Below are 7794 nucleotides of genomic sequence, written 5' to 3' on the forward strand. Positions count from 1 at the left end.
TTCTGTGACTGAAAAACATTTTTACAAGTGCATGCTTCTTAGCTGACTAAGGACCTCTTCTCTTGTCCCTTATGTTAAATTATCCACAGGCTGCTTTGGTGTAACTTTAGCTTCAAATCTCTGTTAACACCAACTTCAGGATTTGTTAGGTTACATACTGTGTACTGTTTAGAAGGCAGTTCAAGCATTAGAATGACTGACAAAATCAAGATGCTGATTTTCTTCTGCCAACTTTATTATAAAATTATACAAATCCACTAGCTTTTATTTATTAGAAATTAGCCACCCAGGTGCAAATCCTTCAACGGTCGGTTTCTTCCCATAAACTAGTTCATCTGTTGCAAGTGATTTGAAGGCTTCCTTTGATCAGTTGTTTACCACAAGTGAAAAAGGAGAGAAAAAGGGGAAAGTATCTCAAATTCATTCTGAAGCTCATTCAAAGTACTTTCGCTTCAGAAAAACACTACACCAGCTCCCAATTTAATAAACAGTATGAGGTCTGAATTGAGGCTTCTCTGACAAATATTGTCTTTGGACAAGTTCCAATTTTTCTCTCTCTTGCTTTTTGTCCTTTTTTTCCCCCCGCTGATGAATCGGTGCCAAGTGAAAAAAAAAACGTCCAGGCCTTGAGCATTCTTGAGTGGTCTGAGAGTTGTTATGGACAGTGGCACAGAAAAGAATACCCTCGCGATACTGTGCCAAGGTGGATACTGTTATTCATTTTCTGCAAAAACAGCATTTTAAAAAAAGAACACTTTGTTTGACAAGGATTTAAACGTTCAGATCCAACTTGTAAACAAAAACAGAGGCCACTGCTTGGATGTCTGTGTCATGGAAAGTCTGCCGGCTTGTTAACACCGATGACTAACTGCTTTCTTCGGCGAATGTGCGTGGTATTGCGAGGATGGTCAAGAATGATTATCTCATTTTTGCGAGTTGTTTTTTTCTTAGCGATATTCTTTCTGGATCGAGCAATAATTTGAAGAATGTTTCTTCCTGCTTGTTAGTGCCACTGACTTTGGCTTTGTGTGGGCTGGCAGGTGTAGGCTAATTGTCCAGTCTGCAGCAGGGCTTGGTCTGTTTGCAGGGATTTCCGGTGGCAAGGGCACACCTAGGAGTCTGCTTTTTGCACTGCAGTTTTCTGAATCAGGTGTGTTAAAGCAGGGCAGACATGAAACCAAGCAGAACGACAGATTTTTAGCAGAGCTAAAAATGCTTAGTTTTAAATGCCAGCTCCGCTCTGCCCCAATGTTCATCGACAGAGAAGGCCAGGTCTCATGCGGGGTGCAGTAATCATGAAAACTTTGGTGTGCCTATATGCCACAGAGAGGGAAAGTAATATTTTATGAGTGTGACATGGGTATTTCAGTGAGATTGTGTTTTTGTCTATGTATTTAGTCCCTGACCTCACATGGAAGTACGCTGGCACCACAGAGCGACAGAGTGAATCTCATGGTATCACCATTGTTTCCATGGCCCCTGGTCACGTTTGAAGCGGCACCACATACCAAAATATGCAGGAATTCACTATTATCATTATCATTATTATTGTCCCGGGTTGGGGCCCTTAGCCAGGGTGATTGGACAGCTTACATTTTTGTATACTCTTTGTTTGCGCAGCTGCTGCTGGTCTCGAGCCAGTCGGGTTTGCATGCTAAGGCCGTCCATGGCATCTGGTAGCTGTGTGGAGCCTCGGTCTGAAGGGAAACCACCAGCGGCACTTTGGGCCTTAGAGAGCCATCGGATGGGCGTGAAGGAGGGAGCGGCTGCGGAGGCGTCCCTGCCAGCATATGGCCCCTGGCTGCTTCTTTCTACACTACCCGTCTCCAGGTCCCCATATGTTCTCTGCCGTCCATTAGAGATTTAGCTCTAGTGTCTGTTCAGCCTGTTCTCTACAGCAAGACTGAACAGATCCAGGCCTTGATCAGCGGGAGTTCTAGAATTTTCTATGAGTTGTACTCTGTTGGCTGAAAATTCCAGCACTAAAGATTTTTTCACGAACAGAGACTAGAGTGGAAGACTACGAGCCGGAGCAGATGCCGTGCTATGTTCTGGGTCATGCGGTAGGCAGGTGTAGAGGGAGAGAGGCTTTAGAGCTGCTAATTGATCCCATCTCCATGCCATTCAACAACAGCAGGCTAGAGAAATGAACACCACAGTTTACCTTTAATACTGGTGGACACAGGCAGTAAAGTCGAATCCGTATGAGTTTATATCCACAATGTTATAGACCAGTCAGGCCTGGAAAACAGATGGCTGTGTAATCAATGTGCTTAAATCAGTTTCCCAGTCATTTTAGTGTATTGTAATAAAGCAGACCAGAACAGGCCTCTGGTGTGAATTCGACATTCCAATCTGTAGGATTCAGACATGCAAAAGTTCATGCTCAAATTTAGGAAAAGAGAAGAGGCCCCTCACATTGTTACGCTCAGCCAACCACAACTGAAAGAGAGGGAGGGCAGCGGGGAGGATGAGCATAGAAACATCTGGCCCTGAGCTCTGTGGTAAGCCTTTGTACACCGGGCACTACGCAGCACTTGCAAACTGCTGTGCTGGACAATGGAAGATCAAGCTACACACGATGCTCATGAAAGCTTTAGCAAAGAATATCTGCCTCACATCTGCATACTAGCTGAATGTCACTCTTATTGTTATGTAGACATCATTGCAGGTCATTATGTGGAGTAATTGGATGCACTCTAATAAGAGATCAGTTAGGTACCACCATAGGTGCAATTTATAGGTATACAGTTACAGACTGTAGCCCATCTGTTGCCACACGTTTTCTCAACCAGCCTCTATCCCGTTCATCACATTATGACCAGAGTACCACTGCTGAGCAGATATGATTTGAGTGGCAGACCGTTCTCAACACTAGTGTGATACCGAAATGGCAGTGTGTGGTAGTTGTGTATCAGGCACAGCAATGTTGCTGTGGTTTTTACATGAGTCAGTAGCACTGTTAGGTTTAGCGTGGTCTACCAGTCAACAGCAGTCTCTGGTTAGAATTCAAACATTGATGAGGAGGTGCGGGGTCAGAAACTGCAAGGTGCAGATGGAATACAAACTGTTAAGGTGGGTGGTAAAGGTGGTGTACATTTATTTGAGGGCAAACAAACATGCATCAAAGCTAAAGGCGTTAAAATCAGTTTTCCACAACTCCACACTTTTAATGTTACTATATGGTTCTTTTGGCAAATCAGTTAGGGCATCTACTCACATCACAGGTACATTTTTTACATTGTGTGGAGACTTTATTTCAGCTTTAATTTACCATGTCAGAGCTCCAGTGGGTCAAAATGTACATAGACCCAGCTGACTGTCTCTTTAAACAGTGTGGGCCAGGTTTCCCAAAAGTATTGCAGTAGATGGTAGTTTGAATATCACATTAAACACTCTTATATAGAACACCATCCCATGGAGTGTGGCAGCATCATATTTTGGGGGCTGGAAAAGGTGCATTTCAAGAACTTAATTATGAGGGATTATCTAGAAATACTGAAGACTTCAAAATATCAGACAGAAAGTTCAAACTTGGTCAAAACTGGGTCTTTGAGAAGGATTCTAAGCATTTACTCCAAGTTAACAAAATTGAAGTGTGAAATATTGTGGTTCGATGTCTTACATTAGGTGTATGTAAAGATTTGGTCTCAACTGTAAATAGAAACATTTCAATGCATGACTTGGACAACAAAATTCAACAGCTGTTGTTTTCAAGTATTAGAACCGAAAAGGCTAGAAATTGAATTTGACTGTTCATCTAAACTGTTCCTAGTCTCTGAATTGTCATTTTTCTGAAAATGCATCAATAAAGAAGATTGCTTCTGCAGTTATTGTGCTGCAATAAAGAAAAGATTTGCCCTTTTAGAACCCTGAGATATGTGAACACTTGCAAGTGTGTGTGCACACTGAAACGTGATTCCTGCGACAGAGCTTCATAAACACTGACACCAGGAGAGAAGTTTTGTCTCTGCTGCTACTACTTCCTTTCATTATTTAAATCCAGACTTTAGTGGGAAGCAGAGAGAGAGAAAAAATGCTTGCTTGTTCCCACCTAGAGTCTGATGTGCCAGATCTGCCTTGGGTCAGAAGCCTGCTGACTGAAGCAGGAGATGGCCCTGTCTGTGGCTCTCCCCTGGCTGCAGCCCTGCCCATTTTGACCTTTCCTCCATGTGCCTATGGCAGTTTCTATTCTGTTATGCCCTGCCCAGCTGGGGCAATTACCCAGCACATGGCAGGGGAGAGCTGGAAGGAGGAGAGGGAGACCTGCAGCACTCTGACCTGCTGAAACAGTAGTCAAGAGAAGGACTCCCTTCCTCCACGGATGGGTGGAGCAGCTTTCGTTCTTCGGAAAGAAGAACGTGCAGGCTGTGTCTCTCTCTTCCAGCCCTCAACAGGATGGTTTTCTCCAAGTCAGTCAAAGATATGTTTTATGGCAGTGATAGGGAGAAGCTGCTCACATTATAATGTAGCTGGAAATGCTCTTTTCAAACACGCCCGTGTATCCGATTTGTCAGCATGGTCAGAAAATGCTCTTCTTCAGCTCTCTGTTTGAGCCCATTAATTCAGAGTCTGGAGTGTAAAGGGTTAAGGGACATGAATTGAAAAACACATATGGCTTCCATCAAAACATTAAAGAAAGATTGCGAGATTAAATCTGGAACTTGTGATATTCCTCACAGAAAAAAGCACTGCCTGTTCTCGTTTGTCACGTAAATGTTTTTTGAAGTTCAGCAGTGATATTGCTACTCTCCCTGCCAATGCATGATCAAGAGCAATATCCTTCTGCATCAGAACATTGTGGACACAAAGAGCACAAAGAGATGAAAATTTAAGGCCCAGTTAGAGCAAACATTTCGCTCAGGGCTTTTTTCAAGTCTTTCCACTTTCAAAAGAGGACGTTTTTTGTGCAGCCCAGTGAGGGGATGCAAAACAAATTCACTTTTTTCAACTTTCCACCTTATCATTTAGGCATTAGCTCCTCACTTCTGTATGCTGTAATTTGTAGGTATTTGTGCTGAATAATCTTAATGAGTAAAACACATTGAGAAGCAGACTGCACACGACAAATCTTATACTCACACTTTGTTTGCTAAAGCCGCAAAAAAAATTGTGGATATATATAGCGGAAATGATTAAAATGACAAAACCTCAGAAGTCCTGCACATTTTTTCATAGGTTTTTCTTAGCATAGCTTTTCTTTCTTAGTTACACACATACACATATATCATGAAACTCTCTCTCTCACACACACACACGTGCACAGACACTAGTTGAGGCTTGTCTGGACTTGTTTTTTCGGTGTAGTAATGCTGCATATCTGCCCACACTGGCATTAGGGGGCAGTGTAAGCACTCCATTCTGCAGGCTACGCACTGCACGGAGCAACTGAGGGTGGAGCTGCAGGCTCTGGCAGCGCAATACTGCGGCACACTCCCTCTCTCCCTCCCCGCCCTGCTCACGCCTCTGAGCGCCACTCGACAACACCTTCAGAGAGCTGCCCTTTGCATTTCAGAAAAGCACTGCAGCGTGTTTTCTGGGTGTGTGCGCATGTGCGTGCGCACATGCACATGTCTGTGGCTGTCCTCTTTTCCTTCTCATTATAGCGAATGAATCACTTGTGTTTCAGGGTTTGTGTGCAGGGCCATGACTATGTGTATTATTGCTTACTCAGTTTCTCCTTGTGTGCATTGTTTGCATGTGAATCTGCATGTGTGGGTGCATGTGAGTGCTTGTGCGTGTGTGTGTTTTGCAATAATGCAAGATATTACACTAGAATAAGATTTGGAAGGATGTAGGAGCATGAAGGTGTGTTTTTATGTTTGTGTGTATTCTTGGTGCTGTGAGGTACTCATTCCCAACTGTAGCATGAAAAATGTTTGTGTGTGTGCATGTGCGTGTGCATTCAGGCAGAGAGATTAAGTGATGTGTTTTGTCAGGCTCAGTTGGAAATGGTACTAGAACTCAATCACCCGCAGCATCTCCAGTTGTGGTTTTGTTGACATGGTAATCGACGAGCCTATGACCAGAATGTATGTTTTTCTATTGCAATCACTGCCCTTCAGTGAGACATTTGTAAGGTGCTGAGTCATGATAGGAAATAACTTAAATTCACTAACTTTAAATCAGGGGCCTAAATTCAGCGGTACTTTGTGAAATAGCCTCTCAACCAAAAAGATGGCAATATCAGTAAATGGTGAAAAAAAATCACCAGTGCAGTCCACAGGCAGCCAACCAAAGATATATATATATATATATATATATATATATATATATATATATATATATATATATATATATATATATGATATAGAGATAGATAGATAGATAGATAGATAGATAGATAGATAGATAGATAGATAGATAGATAGATAGATAGATATATTTCACAGATATGATATTTCTAATGTGTTTCTATGCACTCAAATTAGTTTGCTAGACAGCATAGTTAGCATAGAGGACATTTTAGCTAAATTAGCTAAATATGTTAGGGTAAATTAACCCATTTCTAAAGAATCATAAAAAACATTGTTTGCAGCCCTGTCTTGTACAATATAGCAGCTCATCTATGGATGTGCACATTCACAGATAAAGACTAGAGGGTGGAGAGCAAAAAGCAACTCACTCAAGATGTAGACTGTAACCATAACAACAACCATAACTGCAGCTGTTTTTTAAGGAGCAAATATGTTGAATATGGTGGCAAATTGACCCCAGTTGTTTCCAGTACACTTCTCAGGGATCTACCAGATGGTCCATATTTTTGCTTAAACTTGTTCCCAGTACACCTATAACAGGTATTCAGCGTTCAGGGGTGCTGACTGAAATCAAGCAAAAATGTGGCCTGTCTGGTGGGCCCCAAGCACTAGCTTGATAAACATTGTCCTAGATATTAGTGGTAGGATGTTTAAAGCATTAATAAGAGTTAATATCTGATAAAAAAAAAATAAAAAAAAATTTCAATGATTCCAAATGTGGTTTTGGAAACTTGTGATGATGAGCAATATGTGGTATGAAGTTTTGTCAAAATAAATTTAACTAGAAATGTGATTAGATACATTTAATAGGTGAACAAAACGCCACAGAGGGATGACTGCCCATGTTAAATTATATCTCAAATCAAGTATGATCAACCCCTAACTAGCTATGTAAAAGCACAGATAAACAGTATTTAGTTTAGCCATGAGAAAAATGGAAATCATAATTATCATAACTGAGTCAATTACATAACAACATAACCTTACAAAACAGTGGACCACATAAAAAGCAGATAAGCTTCCCTTTATTCAGGTCAGTAGCTGCCTTGGAGGGGTGAAGGATTAGAGGTAGTGTTCTATTAAAAACGCCAGCATTTCGGTGTCAAAAGCAAGACTGAAGCAGTCTACTGTTAGAGAGCATGCAATCCTTACCTGTCTTGTGCAAAGAGAAAGTTGTGATGAGGGAGAGATGGGAGGTTGGCAGAAGTGCAGTAATGGTATGTGGTTGGCCTTGTGGGAATGGGTGTGGCAAGTCCAAAAGTCCTCCATGCCTGCTTGAATCTCTCAGACAAGGGAGGTACACCAGCCTCAACAGCCCTCTGCAGAGCTTTATAGGAGCAAATGGGTCTCATTCAATGGTGTGGGCAGGGTAGGGGGAGACACTGTTCTTCACCCAGCTTAATCTCACCGAGTCCCGAGTGAGCTCTCGGTGCTACTGGCCTCACTTTTGGGCTTTAGTTCAGTTTAAAGGTAAGTGGTGTCATGATTTGTGGTTGGTCTGCCCACCTGTTGATTGTGTGCGCCACAGCACTTTACC

The sequence above is a fragment of the Electrophorus electricus genome, chromosome 11, assembly GCF_041902795.1.
Source record: "Electrophorus electricus isolate QZ-2024a chromosome 11, ASM4190279v1, whole genome shotgun sequence".
NCBI classification, from domain to species: Eukaryota; Metazoa; Chordata; class Actinopteri; order Gymnotiformes; family Gymnotidae; genus Electrophorus; species Electrophorus electricus.